The 25,047-nt window shown below is 55.5% G+C and overlaps 1 protein-coding gene across 1 annotated transcript in view; it reads right to left on the reverse strand.

Moving 5' to 3' along the window:
• DAGLA (diacylglycerol lipase alpha) overlaps positions 1 to 17,791 on the reverse strand; it is a 64,152-nt gene extending 46,361 nt beyond the window's left edge. The window contains exon 1 of the mRNA XM_087422801.1: positions 17,716 to 17,791. The gene's annotated coding sequence lies outside the window, so the exon portion shown is untranslated. The remainder of the gene's footprint in view (positions 1 to 17,715) is intronic.
• Positions 17,792 to 25,047: the final 7,256 nt, after the last annotated feature.

Genomic DNA, 25,047 nt, shown 5'->3' on the forward strand with positions numbered 1-25,047 from the left:
TGCAGCAGTGGGCCGAGCTGAGGGCCGGGCAGGGAGAGCCCTGCCCTCTTGGCTGTGCCCCTAGCCCTGTCGCTCAGGAGGCTGGGCCCACGGGCCACATTCCTTCCCCGGCCTCTCTGCTCTGAGCCTGCTCACAGACGGATTAGCGTGGCTAAGGGGGCTGGACGTGCTTGTGGGGACTGAGGCAGCCTGCTCATCAGGGATGCTGGAGGTGCCCATGGCTCCCACCCAACAGAAACTGCTGCATTTCTCACCAGGTGGGGGATAGGAGGCTGAGATGTCTGTCCGCGAAGACCAAGCTGTGCCAGGGTCCCACATGTCACCCTGGGAACCTCAGCCCTGGCAGCCTGGCCCCTGCTATTCCAGCCTGGAGAGGTCAGGGGGCGACTCTCCCTCCCATGGGCAACAGGAAGGCAGGGACTCGGGGGCAATCACCCAGAACTGTACATCCCATCCCACCCCCAAGCCAGCTCGCTCCACGCGGCTCTGCTGCCACCGCCCCCACAGGCCTGCTAGCAAGCCGCGCACTCCACATTTCTGTCTGCTCGGTCCTCCCCCAACCCCCCACACACCGTTAATTGCGACACCTCCATCCCGCTGCCTGCTCTCAGCCGAGGCAGCACAGGCAGCCGGGGGCCGGGAGGGCCCAAAGATGTGCTCCAGGGCAGCCAGGGGCTGGGAAATGGCAAACAGACTTGTGTGAACTCTTCCAGGGGGCGAGCTGTAGTTTTCTCCCTTTCTGCAAGGGTCCTTGGCCCCTGGCCGGGTCTCTATGCTGGCCCCACTTCCTGCCTCTCACAGTCCACCACCAGGGCACCCTGTCTGTGAAGTGCCTGGGGATCAAGGGAATCAATGGCTCCTCTATTCTCTGCCTCTTCTGGCAGGGGACGGGAAGGGAGGGCATTTCGCCCTTGGGGGGAATCTTATAGGGAGGCAGGGAGCAGCCCTGCTGTGATCAGGACCCTCGCTGCCTCACTGCTCCTCCTGGGTTGGGAAGTAGGGGCGCTGTGCTGGATGGAAAGTGGGCTGCGGGGTCTCCCAGCCATGGGGGGTAGGCAGCCGGGGGCCTGAGCTCTCTACAGCCGGCTAGAGTGCCCCTCGGCCCCCGCTCCCTGTTCCTGGGACTCCCTCCCTATAAGTCGCTGTCGCTACCCAGACACCTTCCCAGACGATTCCTGCCTAGGCTGAGGCACAGCCAGGCCGGGTGAGTCAGCCAAGGAAATCCCAGCCCGGCGCCCGCCACTGGGTGACAGTTCCGCTGACACCTACGGAGTGGGGCGCCCAGCCCCTCCCGGCAGAGGGTGAGAGGAACACCCTGGCTCTCCCACCCCCATTTCCTGCTCCCTAAGAAGGGAGCCCAGCAGTGGGGGCAGGGAGGAGCCCTACCAGAGGGCTCAGGTCCTGGGCTTTGCTCTGTGGCCTCTTCGGGCCTCCTGTACCTTATCCTGGGCACGTCAGTGAGGGAGCAGGTGAGAGAATGGTCCCCATGGGCCCTGCCAGCCCCTGCCTGGTGCCTGTCACCCCAGACACTCGGTATCCTGCTTCCCAGGGCCTCAGCACCCCCAGGGTCTCACAGGGCGGGGGTCATGGACACCCCACCTCGTTCCTGTGGGGCCCTGACCTCTGTCTCCTGCCCTGGACCCCAAGAAGGGCAGGTCAAGGCCCTCCCTGAGAGGAGAGAGGAGGGGCAAGGCCAGGTGAGGACGGCCTGAAATGGGAAGAACAGAAAGGACGTCTAGACACAAAGCCTGCTCCAGCAGGACCTCCCATCCCTCAAGAAACCGGGCCAGATCCCCACAAACCCGCCAGACCGGTTGGTGTTAGCGGCCACTTCACTGCTGCCAGCTGCCTGAGGATGCAGGGGGGAAGGCCTGTGAGATCCTGCCTGTGGCAGCTGCCAGCCAGGTCCGTCTCCTGGCACATTCTGGCAAGTGCCTCACTGTCGAATGCCACCCACCCCATTACTCCATTCTCTTCCAGCCTGACACCTGCCCAGGGAGGGCCACCTTCTTTTTTTTTTTTTTTTTTGTGAGGAAGATCAGCCCTGAGCTAACATCCATGCCAATCCTCCTCTTTTTATTTGCTGAGGAAGACCGGTCCTGAGCTAACATCTATTGCCAATCCTCCTCCTTTTTTTTTCCCCGTTTCTCCCCAAAGCCCCAGTAGATAGTTGTATGTCATAGCTGCACATCCTTCTAGTTGCTGTATGTGGGATGCGGCCTCAGCATGGCCAGAGAAACGGTGCGTCAGTGCGCGCCCGGGATCCAAACCCGGGCCGCCAGTAGCGGAACGTGCGCACTTAACTGCTAAGCCACGGGGCCGGCCCAAGGGTGATGTTCTAAGCACACCTCACCCACTGCCTTGGCTGGGATCCAAGACCAGGGCAGGGCAGAGCAGACTCAGGACCTGGGAGTTCCAGCCGAGGCCTCAGATGCACTAAAGGGTACCGTAAGGAGGAGCTTCTGGAGATACGAACATGAAGATGACAAGCCCCACCCTCAAGGAGCTCACAGTGCAGAACGACAAGGAAACCCACATGCAGGCCAGCAAGTATGGAGCTACGATGCCGGGGACCCCACAGAAGGGACAGCTGCTCAGCCCAAGGCAGACAGAAAAGGCTTCCTGGAGGGCACCGACAGCTGAGCAGGAGTTCACCACTAGGCAGAAAGAAGGGGAAAGCAAGGCTTCCTTGCTCTTCTCTCTCCCCTCCTCTTGCCCCGTGCACAAAAGCCCCCAGAATCCAGAAGGATGCACCTTGCGCACAGGCCGGATCCCCGACAGCACAGAGGCCCGTCTCTCTTGCCTGTGCCCTCATACGGCTCTGAGCTGAGCACCATTACCTCCCAACTCCTGCCTCTGGTTGCTGGCAAAGCTGGTTTCTGCAGGATCCCTGGGCCAGAAAAAACATGCTCGTGACTGCACAGAGGCCCCGTAGGGCTGCTCTCCTGGCAGACACACACTAGGTGTACCTGAGCAGGTATCCAGAGCCCCTCCACAGGCGGGGGAGATGGAAGCTCAAGTTCAGGTTGGCGCAGACCCCTGCTTTGATCTTCCCCTCTCCAGGCTTCTTGCACATCCCAGGCAGGGAAGCTGGTGGTGAGAGAGACCCAGAAACCCATCCATTGCTTTGAAAGAAGACTGAAAAGATGTGACCACACAAACCCCATGGGTTTACTTACATGTCTTTAAAACAAATGGCTTGAATGGATTTCTCCCCCTTTCCCTCCCCAACTGAGCCACTCAACGGAAAGGAGCCGCTCCAAGGGCAGGAGTCTCAGGCCTGTGGCGGCCTGATGGAAATGGGGTCTCGGCTGCAAAGCCGGGCAGGGGGCACTAGGATAAAGGCAGCTCTGGCCAGGAGAAGATCAAAAGCAGACACCTGACCACAGGCAGAGCGAAGGCTACAAAGGATTCTCGGGAGGCCAACGTCAGATCCAGGAATGTGCAGGTGCCCGCACGCCCTCTGCTATTGATGGCTTACTCTCATTTCCGCACCACAGGTCTCCCTTCCTCCAGCTCCTCTCTCATCCCCTGCCTGGAGGGCCCTGCCCTGAGCAGCCGCTTCTGCGCACACTCACCGGGCAGCTGGAACAGACAGGTGGGGTCTTCTTGGACTGCACAAATTGCTTAGAAACCAGGCAAGGGGGCAGGAGTGGGAAGGTATGTGACTCTCCAGAGATTAGAGCTGGAAGGGCCCAGGGGAGTCAAAGTTCAAACCTCCCCAAATCCCCGAATCTTAGAGATAAAGACCCTACGCCCAGAGAGGTAAGCTGACATGCCCCAGGTCCCACAGCCATGGTCCTCGCTGTCTTTGGCTGTATTCCAAGCCTCACTCATTCAACCGTTACTTCCGAGCACATCCCATGTGCCTAGATTCTGAACTCAGATTTAGGCACTTAGGTGACACCCTGATGAAAACTGAGCTCTATCCCAGAGGCTCGAAAGTTGGGGGGTTTCTCACCCCTTGGCTCTCCCCTCCCCGCTCCTTCCTTTCGTGTAAAATGGAGGAGGCGCCCTTGCCATCGTCAGGGAAGACTCAAAGCAGAGAGGAAGTAAAAAAGTGGGAAGGGGCCGGCCCAGTGGCATAGTCGTTAAGTTCGTACGCTCCGCTCCGGGGTTCGCAGTTCGGATCCCAGGCGTGGACCTACGCACCGCTTATCAAGCCATACTGTGGCAGTGTCCCACATATAAAGTAGAGGAAGATGGGCACAGGTAGCTCAGGGCTAATCTTCCTCACCAAAAAAAAAAAAAAAAAAGTGGGAGAAACAGTGCACAGGACTGGGGAACACCAGGTGTAGCCCAGAGGGGAGGGGGACTATGGGGAAGGTCACCCAGTGGGTAGGTTGAGCAGGAGGAGGACTGTCCTGGGAGTCTGGGCCTGCCACCAGCACCTTTGGCCTCAGGCTTCTGGACTAGGCACGCTTATCGATGCCTACTTGTTTCTTCTTATCGCAAAATACATGTTCTCTATAAAAAATAGAAACAAAAAAAGGGAGGGAGAAAAAAGAAAGAAAATAGAAATCGCCCATGATCCCACTAGGAAAATTATTAACTATTAACATCTGTCTAGTCTTTCTTTTTCCTCTGTCCAAATATGAGATCATTCTGTACCTATCGCTTTTTTTCACTGAGCTAGAGAAGGTGAACCTTTCTCTTCATTAAACATTTTCCCCAATCCACCCTCATTATTGTAGAGAAGTCCACGTACACAGTGTATGTGAGTTTATTCAACCAATTCCCTATTGGAGGCCATTAGGCTCTTTCCCTCTTCTCACTGTGAGAAAATCCCTGAGGCTGGGCCCAAGGCCGAGCAGCTTCTGGACACCAGGTGGGACCGCACTGGAGCCTAGGGCTCCTGACTTCCACCACTCCCCCCTACCCCACCCTGTCTAGTGCTCTTTCTCCCCCAGCAGAGGCAAAGCCTTGTGCACAAGGTGGGGAGGGGGTAGGGAGTGGGGGTCCTGCCCTTCTCCACAGCTGTCAGGCAGTGAGTGATTCCCAGTGACTCTCAAACTGGAATGGTCAGTGAGGAGATGGATAAATGCAGATTCCCAGGCCCCACTAAAAGTTCTGAATCGGGTGGTCCGAGGTAGGGCCCAGGATCCTATATTTGAGCAAGCCCCACCATAGCCAACCCCAGAAGACTCCGAGGCTGGGGTTACTCACCCTTACACTCAGAGAATCCCTGCTCTAGAGGACACGCCGCACCATGGCTTCTACTAGACGGAGCAAAAGCACTCAGAGCTGAGTGAACTACAGATTCCTGGGCTCTACTCCCAGAGATTCTGATGGGGGGGCGGGGCACTGAGATTCTGCATTTCTAACCTGTTCCCAGGTGATGCTGCTCTGGCTTGTGAGCCACACTCAGGAGCACTGAGCTAAACCCATGTGGGCCCTCGGTGCAGGCGACAGGCACTTTGCCTGGATAATCACACTTCCCATGGGTCAGACACTGTGCCCTGGCCACCCAAGGTGTGGTCCGTGAGCCACCTCATTAGGAGCAGATCTGGGGCCCCTTCCAGCCTCAATGGGAATCTGCACTGGCAAGCTCCCCAGGGATCTGCATGCCCATTACAGAAACACTATACTGAGTCCTGACGAGCATCACCCCACATCATCCTCCTAATACTCCTCAGAGGCAGGTCAATGAGGCCCCTGATTTTACAGGTGGAAACTGCAGCTGAGAGGCTAAATGACTTGGCTGAGGCCTCACAAGTGCCACCAGCAGGAGCTGCGACAGGGAGCCAGCTGATCCAGCTCCAGAGCCTGAACGCCTAACCCCGCATCCCAACGCCCCCTGCGGCTTCCTGTTCAATCCCCACAACCACTCTGCCAGGTGGGCTCGAACCCTGCACTTTATGGATGCGACCTCAGAGACGGGGACATCAGGCCAACTGCTCTGACGCTCTCGCTGGGAAATGGCAGACCTGGAGCCTACCCCGTCTGCTGTGTCCACGCCTGTGCCCATTCCCTCCTGGCCCACTCCATCTGCGGCACAGAGCCAGAGCACAGGGCCTGGGGCGGAGGGGGCGGGGGGGGGGCGTCCTGCCTCCAAAGCCAGCAGGCTCTGCAGACACGGTCGGGGGCAGGAAGTGGGAAGTGGGGCGGAGGAACCAGGAGCTCGGTTTGGTCTGAGGACATTCTTCTTTTCGCAGCCAGACTCAGATCTGCGTGCCTTTTGAAAGGAAGTAGAGAATAGCTGTGCTCAGCCCAACGAGGCCGGCCTCTTTCAACCTTCCAGTTGCTGCCATTTCCAATTACAACTTCAGAGGGCTCCTATAATTTATACATCCCAGGCTGCACTGCTCCAGCGGCTTTATGGTGGGAGTTCATTACAACATTAAGGTTAAACTTTTTATAAAGTACTGAGCAGGTGGTAGGCTGGGCGCCCGGCTTAGTTACCGGTGCCGGAAGCTTGCTGAAAGGGGTCCACCTGGGGAAGGGAGGGGGTCAGGCTCTCTAAAGGGACCAAGAAATGGAGAGGGCGGCTCTGGAGAACAGGGGCCCTCCATTAGCCTGTTTATTAAACTGTATGGCAGAGCAGGCAGGCAGCAAGGAGAACAATCCCCAAGTGTTCAACATTACTGGCAGGGGGCACGTGGGGTGAGAGGAACAATCCTGCATGCGCCTGGAAGCCGCCTGCCAAGGCGGCCGAGGTGCGGGGTCTGAGGAGGTGGCCGTCAGCCACAGATGGCCTCCACATGGGGAATGGCGAGGGCTTCCTGAGAACGGGGGAGGCTGGTCCTCTCAGCAACAGGGTGGCCGAAGGGGGCCTTCCTTTGTAGGAACCTGTTCCTCCTGTGGCTCACAGGGTCCCCAAACCCAGTGCAAGGAGGGGGGCAAGAAGGAACACCCCAAGAGCAGGGGCCAGATGGAGGTCTGAGTCCCAGTCTGCCAGCTGTAAATATATGGCCTCTAGCAGGTTCTTTCAATTCTCCAAGGAAGCTGAGGTCTTTGACCTGTGTCTCTGCTATAAAATACATGTGCCTCCCTCCTAAGGGTGGGTGGGCACCAGCCTGAGCACAGAGCTGGGCGAGTGCCCACTGAAGGAGCACTGTCACTATTCTTGGATGGATTACTACGCATAAAGCATTAGAGCAGGCCAGCAGAGAGGACGCCCAGGAAGTGTTTGCTGTTGTTACATCTGTAACGTCTGTTGTGTGTCAGTCTCTAACTCGGGAGCTCCCTGAGGACCAAGTGGTAACTCTTCTCTGATTCCAGCTCCAGGCACAAAGCTCAGCTGTAGTAGGTACTTGATAAATGTCCCTGAATGAACGGGCGGACGGGAGGTTACAAGTGGCAAAGCTATTCTCTGCTCCACGGTCGGGCCCCGCCCCAGGGAAGGTGTCCGAGGAAGACCAAGTTCTTTTCCACGGTATGAAACTCAAACAGCCTCTTAAGAAAAATTCCTTGACTTCCCAGGAGGAAAGAGTCTCCCGATGTGGCAGGTTTTCTGGCTCTGGGACACTGGGGTTGACTCTGGCCCTCCTCGTCTGCATGTCCTTGGAACCGAGGAGGGTTTGCTGTGACTGGAACCTCAAACCTCAGCTGAGGCTTTGGGGCCCCCCAGGCTGGGTTCACCATGGCCGCCAACCCGGCTCCCGTTGGAAGCGCTGCCCTCCTTCTCCAGTCGCCGGAGAGGCTGCCCTGACAGACAGGCTCCCTGGGCAGGAGAGGATACAACAGGGCTCTGGATTGTCAAGGTTGCCAGTGTTCTTGGCTGTGAGGCCAAGTCGTGACCCCCACTCTCAGGATGCACAGTCTAACTCACAGGCCGCCTTCCCACAGCCGAGGGGAGCTGGAGGGGCCAAGGAGCCGCTGCTTGGCACAGGAGGGTCAGACGGGCTCTAAGGAAGGACACTGGCTTCCCCCAAAGGCCGCAGGGGAGGAAAAGGTGGACAAAAAAAAAAAGGCAGCCGGATGGAAGAGGCGCCAAAGGGAAGGAAAGCAACATAGCAGAGCAACCAAAGGAGCGGGGGGCTGGGGGCCAGCTTCGCAGAGGGTGGGGCGGGAACAGGGTAAGATGCCAGAGGGACAACGGGACGCTGCCAGCTCTGAGGAGCAGTCCAAAAGCCGGAGGGGAGTGAAGGAAGCCCAAGGGTCACAGGAGTGGCGTCAGGGTTGCCTGGCTGCAGAGCAGCCACAGCCTCAGGAAATGGAGTGTCCTCTCAGTTTAGCACCCGCCTGGGCTGACAGAGAGGAGTCTAGAGAAATCCCGATAACTAACAATGGTAGGCGACATTTATTGAGAACCTCCGATGCTCTTGGCGCCCGCAAATTCTGAGGTGGTGTCTCATTTGATCCCAACAGCAGCCCAGTGAGCCATATTCCATTAGATCCCCATCTTAGAGATGCAGAAACTGAGGCTCAGAGGTTAAGTGACTTGCCCAAGTAGGAGACAGAATGAATCAGAAGAGAGTAATCAAAGGAACTACGGGGGTGGGGAGGAAAGGAGGCAGGGTCCTGGAGACCAGGGAGTCCTGAGTGGGGGAGGTGGGCAGGCAGTCACTGGAGAGAATGCACTGGGGATGACGGCCCCCATGGCTGAGACTGAAAAGGCCAGGACAGTCCCCTCAGCTGCCACCCTAGGGCTGCGCGGAGATTCTGCAGGCTGCCCGATACCACTGCAGGGCAGCCATCCCAGGGCAGTGCGGGAGCCTGGATGAAGGGGCAGTTGGCTCAAGGGCGGGCCCCTGGAGCCTGACGTAATCCCCGGCCGCAGAAGGCAGAAACCTTGGAAGTGAAACAAAACGTCACCTAACAGCAGCCGGCCACAGCCTCCCAACAGCAATGCCAGGCATGCTTCACCCCTACCCACAGCCCGAGGCCTCTGCCCTCTTCTTCAGGGCCCGGGGAGGGGGGAGCCCTGGCAGCACGCGTCGAGTTCCCCAGGCCCAGCCCGGCGGTGAAACGTGCTTGGAGTAGAGCTGATGAGAAAGCAGAGGATTCCTAGCCAACGCCCTGGGAACCCTGCCATGGAGAGGCCGACAGTCTCACCGCTTTCCGGAACAGACACAGAGTTCACCTCTTCACCAGGCTTTCCGCATATTTTGAGGGGTGAGGGGAGGTCCCAGTGGCTGCCTGGCGAGCCATCCTCCTTCCTCACCAAACCCAGCCTGAATCGACCTAGTTAGGCTGCCCAGGAGTGTGAGAGATGAAAGGGGTGGTGGGCCCAGAACCCCAGGTGGGACCCTGGCACTTCCACACAACCCACGACCCCAGAGCAGGACAGACTGCCTCCAAGGACCCAGGCACTGGTCAGCCAACCAGGACACCAGGCTGGGCCCTGGCACCCACTCTAGGGACCTCTTGGCCAACTCTCGGCCGAACAGGGTCCTCCAGCAAGTCTTTGCCAGCTGGCAAGCCACGGAATTCACTAGCCCGCTCGGGCAGCTCAGAGGGTGGGTGCAGATGCCTTGGCCTGGGTTTATGTGCCCAGCCTCAAGCATTCCTGGCGTGCATGCTGGCTCTTGAATCTCACACACAAGCAAGTCTAACCCTTGATTAGCACAGCATCTTTGCCATCCAGCATCTTTACCATCCAGCATCACCTTTGAGCATGGAGAGAGCCAGGGAAGGAGAGAGAATAAATATCATTGCTGCTATTACACAAATGGGGCAACTGAGGCTCAGAAAGGCTGAGTGACTCATCTGAAGTTGCCCAGCAGAGCCAGGGGCAGAATCCGGGCCCAGCACCCTCCACATGCCTCGCTGCCTCCCTAAAATCACCTACCCCATGTGAGTGGCTGCTCCTGGTCCCCATGGCAAAGGAGGGGGCCGACACACGTCAACACTCAGTCCAGACGAGTGAAAGGAGATGAGGCTGTTGGATAAATATACAGATATCTGACACACATAGAGGCCCGAGGCGCTGGAGAGACAGGAGTAACAGGGAGAATCAGACAAGGACCCTGTATCTCAAGGCCGCTGGGGGCCAGATCCTGGCCCTGACGTCTATTACCTGAGTGCACAGAGCACGCTACTAAACCTCATCTATAAAATGGGTTAATACCTCCTGCCTCTCCGCATGGTTATAAGGATTAAATGGGCTAACATATGAAAAGTGCTCCACGTGGCGCCTGGCATCTGTGCTCAGTAAGTGCTATTTTGCCATTATTATTAGTCTTCAATGAGGATACAGATTAGCGAAGGCACAAGCCACAAGCATTTAAGAACACACACACTCTCAGGGGGCACCAATGCTATGCCCCCTCATGTTAGATAGGACAGTCCTGGAGATCAGTGGAGAGGAAGAAAGGCGTCATGGGAGAGATGGGCTGTGCAGCGCCTGAAGGAGAAGGAGGGCTCAGAGAGGGAAGGGTCCTGGGTTCAAACCCTGGCTCTCAGCTATTTGCTGTGTGTCCTTGGGCAGGTAACTCAACCTCTCTAAGCCTCCTGTAAGACAGGGTTGGACGGATACGGGAGTGGAGGCAGTACCTCTTGCAAGGAGTAATGGGATCCTCTACACAGTAGTCCCCCGTTAACCAAGGGGGATACGTTCCAAGACCCCCAGTGGATGCCTGAAACTGAGGATAGTATCAAATCCTATACACACTATGTTTTTTCCTATACACACATACCTATGATAAAGTCTAATTTATAAACTAGGCCTGGTAAGAGATCAACAACAACTTCTTGGCATATCCAAACTGCCAGCATCACTGCTCTTAGACTTCGGGGCCATCACGAAATAAAATAAGGGTGACTTGAACACAAGCACTGTGATACCGCAACAGCCGATCTGATAACCACAATGGCTACTAAGTGACTTACACTCACTTGCATACAGGGTGGATGCGCTGGACAAAGAGATGATTCACATCCCGGTCAGGAAGACGCTGGCCGGCGAGATATTTCATCACGCTACTCGGAACGGCGCGCAATTTAAAACTTATGAATTGTTTATTTCTGGAACTTTCCATTTAATATATTTGGACTGCAGTTGACTGCGAGTAACTGAAATCAGGGAAAGCAAAACCGCATATAAGTGGGGACTACTGTATACCATGCCGGGTTTTGTTACTCAGCATTCACAAAATGGAAACAATTGTTTTTACTACTGTTATTTTGTGGCTGAGCAAAGGCTCCCGGAGACAGACACCCTGGCGCCTTCCCCGACCCCCAAACCTGGAAGGGTTTGACAAAAGCCAAGTGCAGGCCTCTGTTCTCGGGAGTGGAGGTTGAGGGGCCAGAGGTGCAACACCCCCACCCCCATCCCCCCGCCTGGGTGCAGGCTGCCCAGCAGGAGCAGCCACGTGCCGGGAGGTGCAGGGTGGATTGTGCATAATGACGGGACATCAATAATAAATTAACCTCAAGTAAGCCCAGGAACATCAATCATAAATTAATTAAATGGCTCCAGGAGAGCGACGACAAGGGGCCTCTTCGGGATGAATTAGAAGCACATCCTGCCTTACCTTACACAGCCGCGCCCACCCTCCCCCAGCCTGGGCCGCAGGCTCTGCAGCCAGGAGCACCTCCAGGTGTAGGAACTGGTTCTCAGGAGCAGCTCTCAAACCCAGGTGAAGACAGGCCCTGTTCCTCCCTCCCACCCCCCCAGCTCCAAGAACTCGCACATGCTGAAAGGGTTTTGATGAAACTTCCCAGAATAGTAACCTCTCGGGCTGAACTCAGGCAGGCGAAATTTCAAGGGGTAATTTGGTGAGAAAACTATCAAACGCTTGGAAATAGGTGCTAGGAACACTGGACCCCCTTCGGTGGGTCCTCACGGATGAGAACAGCCTCGTGGGGAGCCCGGAAAGCCTCCCATTCCCATTGCTGGCCTGGAACCCTTCCAGAGTCAAAGCAGGTGAACGCATCCCAGGCCGGGACTTGGAGGCCCCTCCTCTAGGCCCTTCCCCATGCCCGCCTCTTACTCACTAAACTGACAGATCTCAGGGCTTCCGCCTCCCCTCCATAATCATTCAGGTTGGTCTCCCCGTCCGCTCCCCAGGGCAGCCACCACCCCGGCTCAAGCCCTCTGCACCTGGCTACTGCCCTAGCCGCCAGCTGGCCTCCCCACTCCTGTCCCCCAGAACTCCCTGGCCCCTGCTGCCAGACGCCTCTTCCTGGGGGTCCAGCCCCCACACTCTCGCTTAGAATGCTTCAGCGACTGCCCTGTTTCCCACAGACCAAACCTCTAGCCCTGCAGTCATGGCTCTCCGGGACCCAGCTCCAACTCACTTTCTCAACCTCATTTTCGTTACTCTGCCCCCTACACTCAAGCCAGACCACAAATGGTCAGCGCCTCACTTCCCCAGAACATCCCCCCGTTGCTGCCTCCACAATCAGCTGGGTGGCCCAGGTCTCCCGTGATCTCCTTGGTTCGAGTCACCCTCTCCTTTGACTCTGGTGGCATTCCCTCCTGAAACTGCAGCATAGACCTGCACGTCCAAATCCTAGCTTCTCAACAGACTTGGAACACCTCCAGGGCAAAATCTACACCGTGTAGGCTCTGGTATGTCCACTTCACCTTCATGGCCTCACGAACGCCACCCCTCAGTAGGTGTGCAAGAAATAACTATCCACTGAATCTGCGTGGAAATATTCCCCAGGGGCCAAGACGTTATCTTGTGTATGATTCTGTTGACAGATAGGCAAAGATTCCATCCATGCCAAGGGGAGGGTGGAGCTAACTTCTTGTCAAGAAAGGGGACGCGGGGTGGGGGGTGGGGGCGGCGGCGGGTGGCCCAGCGGTGTAGCGGTTAAGTTCACGTGCTCCGCTTTAGCGGCCCAGGGTCTGTGGGTTCGGAACCCGGGTGTGGACCTATCCACCGCTCATCAAGCCATGCTGTGGCAGGTGTCCCACATATAAAATAGAGGAAGATGGGCACAGATGTTAGCTCAGGGCCAGTCTTCCTCAGCAAAAAGAGGAGGATTGGCAGTGGAGGTTAGCTCAGGGCTGATCTTCCTCACAAAACAAAGAAAGAAAGAAAGAAAGGGGACAGGACCTATGACATCTTCCCTGGTGCTAATGTATGCAGATCATGATGTAACCGCTTTTCTGTGGAAAAGGTTTTGACTGCCAGAGTACAAACATTCCCTGAGTGTGCCTGCTCTCATCATGATCTCTCCACGTGCGAGTCAGCATTAGGTCGTGGAATTCTTAGAGCCACCCTGGTGGGAGGTCTCACTGTTCCCATCTTACGGATGAGGAAACTGAGGTATGGAAAGGTACCAGGATTCAAATCTGGGTCTGGCTGACTCCACAGCTGTAAGGCCCCTATATGGGCTATAACGTTATCTTCTGTCACCCAGGGGGAGTGTCGCCAGCTGACTCCCAGGTGGGCTTGAGGAGGAGCGTGGAAGCAGGCGTGTGTGAGCACACATGGGCGCTCGAGAGGCACACCTCCAGCCCGGGCTTCCTTCTAAGGAATACTGAGAAAGCACAGAGGCTCCTCTCGTAAGAACCACAGCAGCAGATGTGAAACCCCCGCTCCCACCCTCCCAGGGCTGGAAGGCCGCCTCCCCCCGCTCCCACTGTTCTCTCCTGCTTAGAGGAGCCCAGCAACGCCCCGCTCCACACACCCACTGACACCAGGCCAGCCAGACACAGAAGCCCACAAGTTCCCACACCGCCAGGCGCTCCGCACCCCCTCAGCCCTCACTTCCCACAGAAATGATATAGGCACACGCGGCTTCACACACGTGCCATCCCTGGGCAGCCCTGCGGCGGTAAGAGCCCCACCCCTGTGTGTCCCAACTGGGAGCTCGGGAAGGACCTGGGCATTCCTGCCTAACACCCTTACCCATGGCCACACCGCTCCCCTGCACATCACCTCCCCAGACTTCTTCCTCGGTGGCCAAGAGGTCCCCATGGTAAGGTTCCTGGGTTTTCCTCGCCTACACACACACATTCCCGTGTCCAGCCCAGAGAAATCTGGCCCAGCCAGAGTCGGGATCAGAAAGGAAAAATGATGGAGATAAACAGTTTTCAGGCCTGCCTGCTGGCAAGGCAACCACATCCTGCGATGTCCCGGGCTCTGCAGTTCTAAGAGATTTATCTTCCTCTGACCACACGCTCATTGATACTTCCCCCAGCGCTACTTACCCGGTCCACTAGAGCGTGATGTGAGAGTATTCCAGTGAGAGACTGAACGCAGGTGGAGCGCTGGGCCAACAGGTGATTAAACCCTGAGGCCCCCTCTGGTCCCGGGGAGAGGGGCTGGGGGAGGAGTGGCTTCCACTGACAGGCTGTGCCTTCAACCGTGGCCGGTTGGCCTAGTGCTCTCAGCTCTGGTCCAGAATCCCCAGTCCAGAGATGCTCAACTCCCTGGCACCCCTGAAGCAGAGCAGCCAGGCACCATGATTGATGAGGCAGCTGAGAGAGGAAAGGGTGCCAGGCGCTGACTTAAGCAACTTTCGGAGAAACAGGGACCAACAAATGGGAAGAGGACTGAGGAGCAGCGTTGAAAACATCTCAACTCCAGGGAGCCGCTTGCCCTTGATGCCCGCTCCTATAACACTCCCCCGGCCCCATGCTGGAATCTGCTCAAAATCAGCATCTGCACACAACGATGAGGGGAGGTGATCTGGCTGGCCTCCCAAACCCTGAGGACCGGGAAAAAAGTTCAGCTCTGCTTTTGGGGAACAGAGGCCAACTCCTCCTCTCGGCGTGTCCGATCTGCCCCACCTGCCACCCAGCTCTGCTGTGCAGAATCCCAGCCGCCCAAGCAGATGGCAAGGGGTGGCTGCAAAGGGCTCCTGGAACCCAAAACCATAAGGCTGAGCGTCAAATCAGAACAAACAGGCGGAGGTGTGCAGGGTGAGCCGAGGGGACGTGAATGCTGAATATTCACAACAGGGAGGCCTGAGGCTTCCTCTTAATGGACTTGCACTTAGCAGAGGTTTCCAAGCAGGATCTGAAGTGCTGGCAGCTCCTAGAGAGGCAGAGAAAGGCGCTGCGAGGAGCATGCGGGACAGGCCTCTGGCGTCCCTTGGACGACTGGGGAACCGGTGGCCAAGGAAGCACTTGCAATGCCAGGCAGTGTCCAGACGACAGCCACTGGGCAGGGTGAGTCCCTCAGCACAGAAAAGTTGGCTCGCCACCCTGGGCCTGGCAGGGCCGGGACCTCTTTCTACCCACGTGGCTGGACACTGCAGCCCGGACAGAGGCAAAAACTTTCTGCCTTGGGGAGCAAGCTTGTGAAATGGGTTGCCGGCTAAAGCAGACATTCACATGGAATGCTCGAGAAACAGGCCTGGGTTTGACAGAAACAGGCCTTCCAGTGTGAAGCCTCCTAGCCACGGGGGTCTGTAATTCAGACTCTGCAGCCCATGGTCAGGAACTAGGCCCCTGGTGGCAGAAAGGAAAGCAATTTGCAGCTACCCTCCTCTTCCTCATCTGGGAAGGCCCTTCAGATGGAAGTGGACACATGTGGGGAGAGATGTTCTGGGGAATTCGTGCCACACCTATCTGTGCTGGGAGGACATGTCTGACGGTGCCCATCGCCCCTTCTCCTTGCCCCATATGTCTGAGGGCATCCCCCACTGCCCCCAGCCTCCTGGCATCCAGCCTCAACCTCCCTCGCAGGACCACACAGCCCCACGTCCACTCTGGGGGCCCTGACCCACTTCACTGTCCTCAGGGCACAGCCTCAAGAACGCTCATGCGGCAGTTCCCCGCCCCCATCCTCAGAACCCGGAGCCAAAGGAAATTCTCAAGAGAAAATACACACTTCCAAGTCTCCCTCCCACACAGGTACCCCAGATCTGTCAGCTACAGACACCTCCCAGACCCGGAAGGACCACCGAGCACGTCCGCAGCCCCAGCGAAGGGCTCCCTCTTGCTCGGGCCACTCCTGCAGGACTCCACAGTCGCTGCGGCCATGCCGGGGACCGTCCTCGGGAGACCTGAGGCCTGGTTCCAGCTCAGAGCTGACTCACAGTGTCAACAGATCCCACTTTTCCCCCACCAGGAGCCTTGACGCTCGGGGCCTCTAATTCCCTGTGACAGGCCCTCGACCTCCCGGTTGCCTTCCTCCCCAGTCACATTCCATGCCTCCATCTCCTATCGCTTCCCTCTCTGGTCTCTTCACCTGCCGAGAATCCCTGACCTTTGCACAGCCTTTCACGGGTTACAAAGGGTTTCCGAGTGCGTCATCTCCTTCCATCCTCTACGACCACCTGGTGACATGGCCTTCTTAGAGGTAAAGTCACCTGCTCAAGGTCACACAGCCAAGACTGGAATTCAAGTTTCCTGGCTCCAAATGCACCAGGCGACACTCCAGCTTTAAGGAACCACAGCAGCATCTCCAAGCACCCACCTTGGCAAAGGAGCTGCCACCCGCCACTCTGGTCTCCCACACCCTCAACATCATCTTTCCGGACTCCTAGAGGCCTTTCTAGACCCAGCTCAAGTTCACCCCATTTATTCTTCTACCCTTGAATCCACTTACCCAAAAGATCCACAAAGACCAACAGATTTCCCCCACAACCTAAGACTCCTCTGGGGGTCTGTAAATTGCCCCTCTGCAAAGTAGAACACCAGGTGACGCTGAGTGAGACCCTCACCCAAAGCTTCCCAAAGGACTGGCGGGCGCAGACGCAATCCTAGCGCACTCCCCATGGCTGCAGACTCATCTTTCAAGTATTCCCCAAATGGTCCTCTGGACCCAAAGGCTCCTAAGCATCAAAGAAGAGAGGCAACTCCCAGATACCCCGGAGGGAACCATCAACCCAAGGAGAAGGCAGGGCCCGGCGACTACACATAGATGGTGCACCACACCACTCCTGGCCCGCTGACACGGGTCACTCTCAGCCCTGCACGTTCTCATGACACATGTCCAGGGATGGTGATCATCCCTGAGAACCATCCGTCCCTCCCTCCTTCCCCAAAGCTGGTTGAATTTATAAGCCCAGGACAATGCTGGTACCTGGACAGATCTCTGTCTGGGTGATCATCAGGGTCCTCGTGGTAGAGGCAACTCCTGGCATCTCCTTTTTCACATCCATTATGAAGAACGCCAATCTTCTCCCAGCCTTCTGCTCTCCTCAGTCCAGTGTACCCAACAGGCATTAAAGGTGCGCTCCATGACAGAGGCAACGCCCCTCATGGTCACCAGAAATGGAAGGATGGGGATTTACTCTTCCTATCCACCAGGGTCTGAAAGCCACGGATTCTCCCCTCATAGGGCAAGACAACCCCTGGCACCATGCTGTGCCAAGGCCATTTCTCACAGTCACGCCTAGGAACTCCTGCCATGCTGAGGACACCAATTCTTCAAGCCCCAAGCGCCATCACTCCAGACCATGTCCAGGCCAGAACCCTCCAACACCCCAGCAATGGCAGCACTTCCTCACACCCATGCCAGGGGCACCACCATGCGCCCACAAGCTGGCCACTGCCACCCCGGAAGCAGTCCGAGTGCTGCGCCCATCACCTACCTGCACAGAGGGCTGCACTCGCCTCACACCTGGGTGGCCACCACCGGGCCAAGGTGGGGGTGAGTCTTCTGCCACCCGTGCCAGAAGAACCACGTTGCCTGTGCCAGACCCACGCTGCCCACGCCCGTGCCACGGGTGTCACCATCCCCACACCGGTGCCTGGGGCTCCACGGGTCTCACACCTGCCACGGGCGCGCGTGGCAGCCGCACCTCCGCGCGCGGACCCGTCGGGCCGGCCACCGCGCGCCCCGGACACTGCTCAGCCCGCCGCGCCGCCCGCCCCGCGCCCGCGCCCGGAGCCCAGCCCGCCGCGCCCGCGGCCCCCCTTACCTCCCGCCCGCCGCAGGGCTCGGCCCGCCGCCGCCGCCGCGACCGCCACCTCCATCCTGGGCTCCCCAAGGCCCCGATTCACTAACGCCGCTTCCGCAGGGCGCCGGCGCCGGCGCGAAGGCCGCCTCCGCCCCCCGGGGGACGCTGCGTCCTTTACGTAAACCCCACACCGCCGCCAGCGGTGACCATGGCGACGGCCGCGGGGCGGCAGCGCCCCCTGGTGCCAGGGAGGGGAGCGACGCCGAGGCCGGAGCAAGCGGAGCCTCCCGCGGGCGCGGGCCCCGCGTGGGGGCGGTGAGCGCCGAGCTCTGACCCGGGCAGGGGCTCCGTGGGCGGCCGGGAGGGGTAGGACCCGCCGCTCTGCGTGTGGGGAAGGAAGCGCCTGGGTCCCCCTCCTTCAGGCCCCTCGTGACCGGGTTTAGCGTGGGAGAGGCAAAAAAGCAAGGAGGATCACTGGAGAACTGGTTCCTTTGGGGGGAGGAAGGAGAGGGATGGGTTCCACCTCCTCGGGGTGACTGGGCGCGCCTTGAGGGATCGGAGTGCTTTCTTCATCATCTGTGTCCTCCCTCCATCCTCCACGCCCACAGTGCCCAGCATCGTGCCTGGCATCCAAAGGGGCACTTGGTCCATTTTGAATTTCTGGGAAATGAATAAAATCGCCGTTCCTATTCCGCTTCATACACGCCCATTCATTCAAGCTGTAAATCATTTAACACACCTTCCCTGAGAGCTGCTCTTGAGCAGGGAGCACCACTGCCTTGCATTGCGCTAAGCTGGGGAGGTGGGTGGGCACAAAGAGAAGAGGAAGCCAGACCCTGGAGCTCAGTCTACAGGAACTAGACCATCACCATGCAGGGTGCTTGTGCGGTAGGAGGTCAGCAGAGAGGACACAGAGCGCTCTCAGAAGGCGCACTTAAGCCAGCCCTGGGAGAGGGTGTTGGGTCTGGAGGACTGGATGACCCATTGGGTCTCAAAGGTCAGAGGCAAAAAGTGGCATGTGTAATGTGTTTTGGGGGCGGGGGGGAGTGCCTCTAAAATGGTTCCTGGGCCCTGTGGTCATCCCAAGACAATGGGGTGGTTGGCAGCAGCTTGGTACAAATGGGAGCCACCGTGGAGCTTAAGGAGCTGTGTGTGAGGGAGGTGAAGTAGAGTCTTGGCCTGAAAATTACCTGGACATTTGGGTTTCAAGTGAAACTCTGACTCCAGAGCAGGCTTCCCCTCTGTGGAAGCGGGTGGTAGCTACTTCTGGAAGGAGTCCTGGATGACTTGTGGTTATTTTGAAGGCAAACTCCAGCTTAGGTAAAAAAAGAAAATAGAGGGGGGACCAATAGTGGGTGGGATACCTCAGAGGATTCAAGGAGGAGCTGAGCCCTCCCAGCCTCCAGAAGGGCAGGGATCAGGGAGGCTGTAAGCAATGACTGTAGCAGTAGCAGTTTAGGGACCTTCTTTCTAGATCATTGCAATTAATCAGAATCAAAACTTCTAGGGCCGGCCCCGTGGCTTGGCGGTTAAGTGCGCGCACTGTGCTGCCGGCGGCCCGGGTTCGGATCCCGGGTGCGCACCGACGCACTGCTCCTCTGGCCATGCTGAGGCCGCGTCCCACATACGGCAACTAGAAGGATGTGCAGCTATGACAGACAACTATCTGCTGGGGCTTTGGGGGAAAAATAAATAAATAAAGTCTTTAAAAAAAAAAAAAAAAAAAAACTTCTAAATTTAATGTCTCTTGGTTCAAAGTTCTAGATTCCCAGAAGAAAGAATCTTATTGGTCCAGCTTGGGCCATGATCAATCATAGTAGCTACATAAGGGCACCCCTTACCTGCCTTGTGCATACAAATTCAAACATATCCACACACACACACACATATCCTCCTTCCATTCATCCAAAGTTGTCCTCATCAGACAATTCCAGAATTCCATGGTCAGCCACCTCCAGATCTAATGTCATGATCAAGATCCAAGTCCAGCGTCTTCAAGGTGATGTCCAGTTCTCCTCAAGTTCTATGGTGATGGCATCTGGGCATTTAACAACTGAATTAAAGGGGCGTTTAACCACCAACAGCATGTCCTTTGTACTTTTGCTACTCAAAGTGCGACATTGGCCCCATCTGGGAGCTTGTTAGAAATGCAGAATCCCAGACCCCAGAATCTCCACAGGTTAGCAAGATCCCCGGGAGAGTTGTATGCACATTAAAGATTGAGAAGCACTTCTATTATAAATATTGGGGGACAAGGAAGAGGAAAGATATGAAAAATGTTTTCTAATTGTGATCATTCCTATTTAAAAAGAAAAGGGGGAGGGGTTAATTATTTCAGCTTCAGCAACTCCAGTAACCAGCAAGGAAACACAGGTAGAGGCTGCAGTCTTTCTTTTTGCAACTGCTTGCAAACTCCTAAAAGGTGTTTATGATTTCCTATCTCTGACTCCTTACTCCATGTTCCACCTGCCTCCTGCCTGCGTCTCATTTGGTCAGGATTCTTTGCCTGGTGGACTGACCTAGTCTTTATTATCGAGCCTGAGCCGTTGGTGATCCTGGCTGTAAAGCATTGTGGCAGGCTTCCATCTATATTTACCACTGGGCATGATGATGTAGGAGGTACTCCATGGGGACCCTGAGTTCCACGCATACCTCTCCTGTGTGTGTGTGTGTGTGTGTGATGAAGATCCCCAAATGGCCAGGTAGCAGTTTTGGTTTCCAACTCAGTGGAACCATTATTGTGCCTCCTGATGGAAATGTCCCTGCTTTCAGTTCTAAAACCACCAGACAATCAAAACCCAGAGTTGCCTGAACAGAAAGCAGACAGCAGACATTTTGATGGTGGTGAGAGTCACCATCGTCACCTCCACCCCTAGTTACGAGACCCTTTGGAAGAAACATACCATAACAGGTGTCTGGTTCAGGACACATGTTCCCTGGGGGCCTGACCTGGCCCAGCTACCAGGCTGTACCCTCTCCACTCCAACGCTATGCTGGCCCTTCCCTCTGAGTGCCTTCAGGCCCAGTTCTGACAGAGTTTGGCCAGGTGTCTTTGGAGACAGGCACCAGCGTTGTGAGCAGATTGGAGCTGGGAAGGAGGATGGGAGTGAGGGCACCAGAATGAGCGACAAGCCATAGCCTGGTCCTGGTCCAGCTGCCTGGCTGTGTTCCCTCAGCCCAGTGCCAAATTCCCACTCTGGCCTCAGTTTCCCTCTGGGTCCCAGTGGGGATAATAACATAGCTCCTCCTCCTAGGGGGGCTGTGTGGATTAACTAATTAATGAGTGTGACATTGTCTGCTTCCACAAAGGGGCTGATTAAATGCTGAGTGTTGTTATTAGAGCGATGGAGGGTGTGTGACAGGCAGAGTCGATTGGAGACAGATCTGCTCCCCTTGCCTCCTCCCCACCCTCTTTCTCCGTCTGCCCCATGCTCTGCAAGCAGAACATCTTGCAAGACAAAACCAAGATGATTTTTGGCACCCCAAAGACAGTGTATAACTTTTGCGCATTTCCCTGGTACTGGAACGTGAGTCACGGCCGAGCTTCATAGCGTAATCTGTCTCCGACAGCTGGCACAGCTGTGCCCTGCCCCAGACTCGCAGCTCCCAGCAGCTGCAGAACGGGATGGCTTGGCCAGTGATTGCTTCAGAGGAGAGCTGCTTGCAGAAAGACAACTGCAGAATTCCTGAGCTGGGCACCAACCCCCTGACTGCATTGCCACGTGGTCCCAGGGATTGAGTGACTGGCTTTCCTTGCAGCCCAAGGGAGGGAGGGCCAACATGGGGCACTGGCTTAAGGTTGGGGGAATTCAAAGCATGCAAGTTCTAAAGTATAAAGTATCTACTCTTGGCCGCGGGAGATCTAATGACTATATTTTAGCTTGGATGCAGGGTATAGGATGACAAATGAAATCATAGCTCTGGGGCATGGTGACTTTCCGAGCTTCTTCCAAGATGCAAAAGTCCAGAGGCCCTTGAGTGGAATAGTGAATGTGACTTTCCTAGTAGCTGGGGTGAGATCATTGCCCACCCCCAGATGCTGGGTCCCCTATTCCTGAGTGTTGTCAGGTGCTGGCTCCCACCCTGAGTCCTGGTACCCGTGATGGGGTGGGTGGGAAGGAATTGCGCAGTCCCACCACCAGGTAAATAAGTCTGCATCTGACAACCAAGGGGAATGTTGCTTACCCAAATAGCACAAACTCAGCCCGCCTGGTGAGGCGAGAAAAAACCTCTGGAGGCTGAGCTGTCGGACTTCCACAGGGAGAGAAATCAGCCAGTTGGAAGTCTAGGAAATGCAGGCGAATTGGGATTTGGGGCACCTGGAGTCAGCTCTGGATCATTCAGGGCATCTCCTAGTAGGATTTCAGCCCTTCTTCCCTCTGAAAATTGCTACTCTCCCTGCCCTCTTTTTCCTCCTGCTGTGAGATACAGGAATGGGTCACAGGGCAAATAGCCTGGAAGTGGGAGCTGGACCACCCAGAGATTAAAAGATCAGCCACCACTGGGATGTGCTGTGTAAGAGGTAAGTCGTTCCCTCCCACAAGGGGGGGGGGCCTACAACCCCATACCTTTTACCTGAGGAAGCACAGTTTGCAGTCAGGGTCTCAACAAATTTATGTGGTGATGGGGGTGGTCATTGTGAAGATGCTGGAGGAGGTGACAGCAATGATGATTTGGGTGGTGGTGATGACAGAGAGGAGAAAAATGACTGATGGCTTCCAAGGGGAGGTTCTAGGAGGCTTTTCCATGCCTGCCTCATCCTCCATTCACTTGGGTATCACCAACATTTTCGCTGTAATGCCCAGAGGATTGGGGGATCCTTGCATCTTATTAAACCAGCCCTATTTGTAAGTGTCTGCTCCCTGATGGGCATTGTAGTAACTAGTTTTTCTCCTTGGGGCACTGGGGAGTTACAGGAGTGTAAATACAGATGTCTCAGGGGAAAGCCTGTGTGCTTACTGACTAGTGTGAGTCATCTGCACTTTCTGGACTCCAGTAACAAGAGTAGAGAGTCTGTCCTCTTGAGGGTGTTCATCCATCCACCCATTCACAGATCCAATCATACTCCCACATGCCTCTTCACCCACCTGTCCATCCACTCACCCATCCCTCCACCCGGTCTGTCCATTACCCAACTACCTACCCATCTACTCATTCATCAATCCACCCACTCCTCTATCCACTCACTCACCCATCCACTCATCCACTCATCCACACATCCACCCATGCATCCATCCATCCATCCACCCACTCATCCACATATCCATCCATCCATCGACACATCCATCCTTCATGCCACTCATCCACACATCCATCCATCCACCCACCTACCCACACATCCATCCACCCACTCCTCTGTCCACCCACCCACCCATCCACTCATCCATCCCTCCAGTCACTCATCCACATCCGCTCATCCATCCGTACATCCATCCATCCATCTATCCATCCACTCATCCACACATCCATCCATCTACCCACTCATCCACATCCATCCCTCCATCTACACATCTATCCATCCATTCACTCATCCACACATCCATCTACCCACCCACCCATCTATCCATCTATCACCTCAATCATGTCCTGTTGAGTCTTCTGCCTAAATATCTTTGAAACTATCCACTTCTGTCCGTTTCTACCAGTACCGCCCAAATCCGGGTTACCTTTGTCTCTCTTCAAGGCACTACAACAGGCTCCTAACTGCTTTCACTTCTCATCTGTTTCCACTCAACAGATAGAGTGACCTTTTATAAACAAACATCAGATTATGTCACGTCACTGCTTAAAACCCTGCTGTGGTTTCTCATTGTTCTTAAAATACAGACTCCAATTTTTTTTAGATCTGACATATACAATAAAGTATTGTATTGATGAATTTCTACATATGTATATACCTGTAACCACACCCAGATGAAGATAGAAAACATTTCCGGCTCTCTGTGCCCTTCTACAGTCAATACCCGCCCCCCTGCAAAGTAACCACTATTCTGATTTCTATGCCATAGGTTAGTTTTTCCTGAACTACCTACTAATAGAATTATATAATATGTATCCTTTTGTGTCTGGCTTCTTTTGCTCAACATTATGTATGTGAGATTCATCTACGTTATTGTGTGTATCAGTAGTTCATTCTTTTTTATTGCCATGTAATATTTTGTTAGATGAATATACCATGATTTGTTTGTCTATTCTGCTGTTGATGGATAAGTGGCTTTTTCCAGTTTGGGTCTCTAATGAATAAGGCTGCTAGGAACATTCTTGTACAAGTCTTTTGGTGGATATTGCATTTTTATCCCTTGGCTAGTATGGTAGGCAGAATGATGGTACCCCAATGATGTCCACATCCGAATCCCCAGAACCTGTGAATATGTTAGATTACATGGCTAAGGAGAATTAAGGTTGCAGGTGAAATTAATGTTGCTAATCAACTGACCTTGAGATGGGGAGATTATCCTGGATTATCTGGGTGAGCCCAGTGTAATTACAAGGGTCCTTATAAGTAGAAGAGGGCAGCTGAGTGAGAGAACCAGAGAGATGGCAGCGTAAGAGGGGCTCAACCAGCTATTGCTGGCTTTGAAGATGAGCCAAGGAACGCAGGCAGCCTCAAGAAGCTGGAAAAGGCAAGAAAACGGGTCATCCCCTAGAGTCTCCAGAAGGAACACACCCCTGCCGACACCTTGATTTTAGTCCGGTGAGAGCCATTTTAGACTTCTGAGCTTCAGAACTGTAAGGTAACGGATTTGTGTTCTTTTGAACCAAAGTGTGTGTCAATTTATTACAGCAGCCATGGGAAACTGATACACGTGGATGCTTAGGAGTAGAATTGCTGGGTCATAGGAAGGGCCGAAGACTCAAATTCTTCTCATGGTCTCCACTACCTAGCATGTCTGGCCCTGCCAACGTGTCCACCCCCATCTCAGGCCACTCTCTGCCCTGCCCTGCACCCTCCAGCCAAGCTGTCCCCCAAAGACCTCTTTTGCATGTGCTCCTCTCTGCCAGGATGGCCCTCCCCCTCTCCCACTCTTTAGATATCAGTTCCCAGGATGCTTCCTCAAGGTCAGGTTCCCTGGTACTCACGCAGTGTCTAAGCATGCCGTGCCTTTCCTTTGGAGCGCTTGTCAAAGTTTGCCATGACATATTCATTTAAGCGGTTGACTTTGCCCCAGACTAGAAGCTCCATGTTGCAGGGACTGGGTCACCACTATATCCTCAGCACTTAGCCCCAGTACCTGGCACATAGTAGGCCCACAGCAGCTGCCTGCTCAATGTTGAATGAACTCTTTCTGTTTGATAGAGAGTGGGAGTGTCGTCTGGGGTCAGTGACGATGTCGGAGAGAGTGAGGAGAGGAG

Source organism: Ceratotherium simum, chromosome 34, assembly GCF_057802395.1.
Source record: "Ceratotherium simum simum isolate JZ-2026a chromosome 34, ASM5780239v1, whole genome shotgun sequence".
NCBI classification, from domain to species: Eukaryota; Metazoa; Chordata; class Mammalia; order Perissodactyla; family Rhinocerotidae; genus Ceratotherium; species Ceratotherium simum.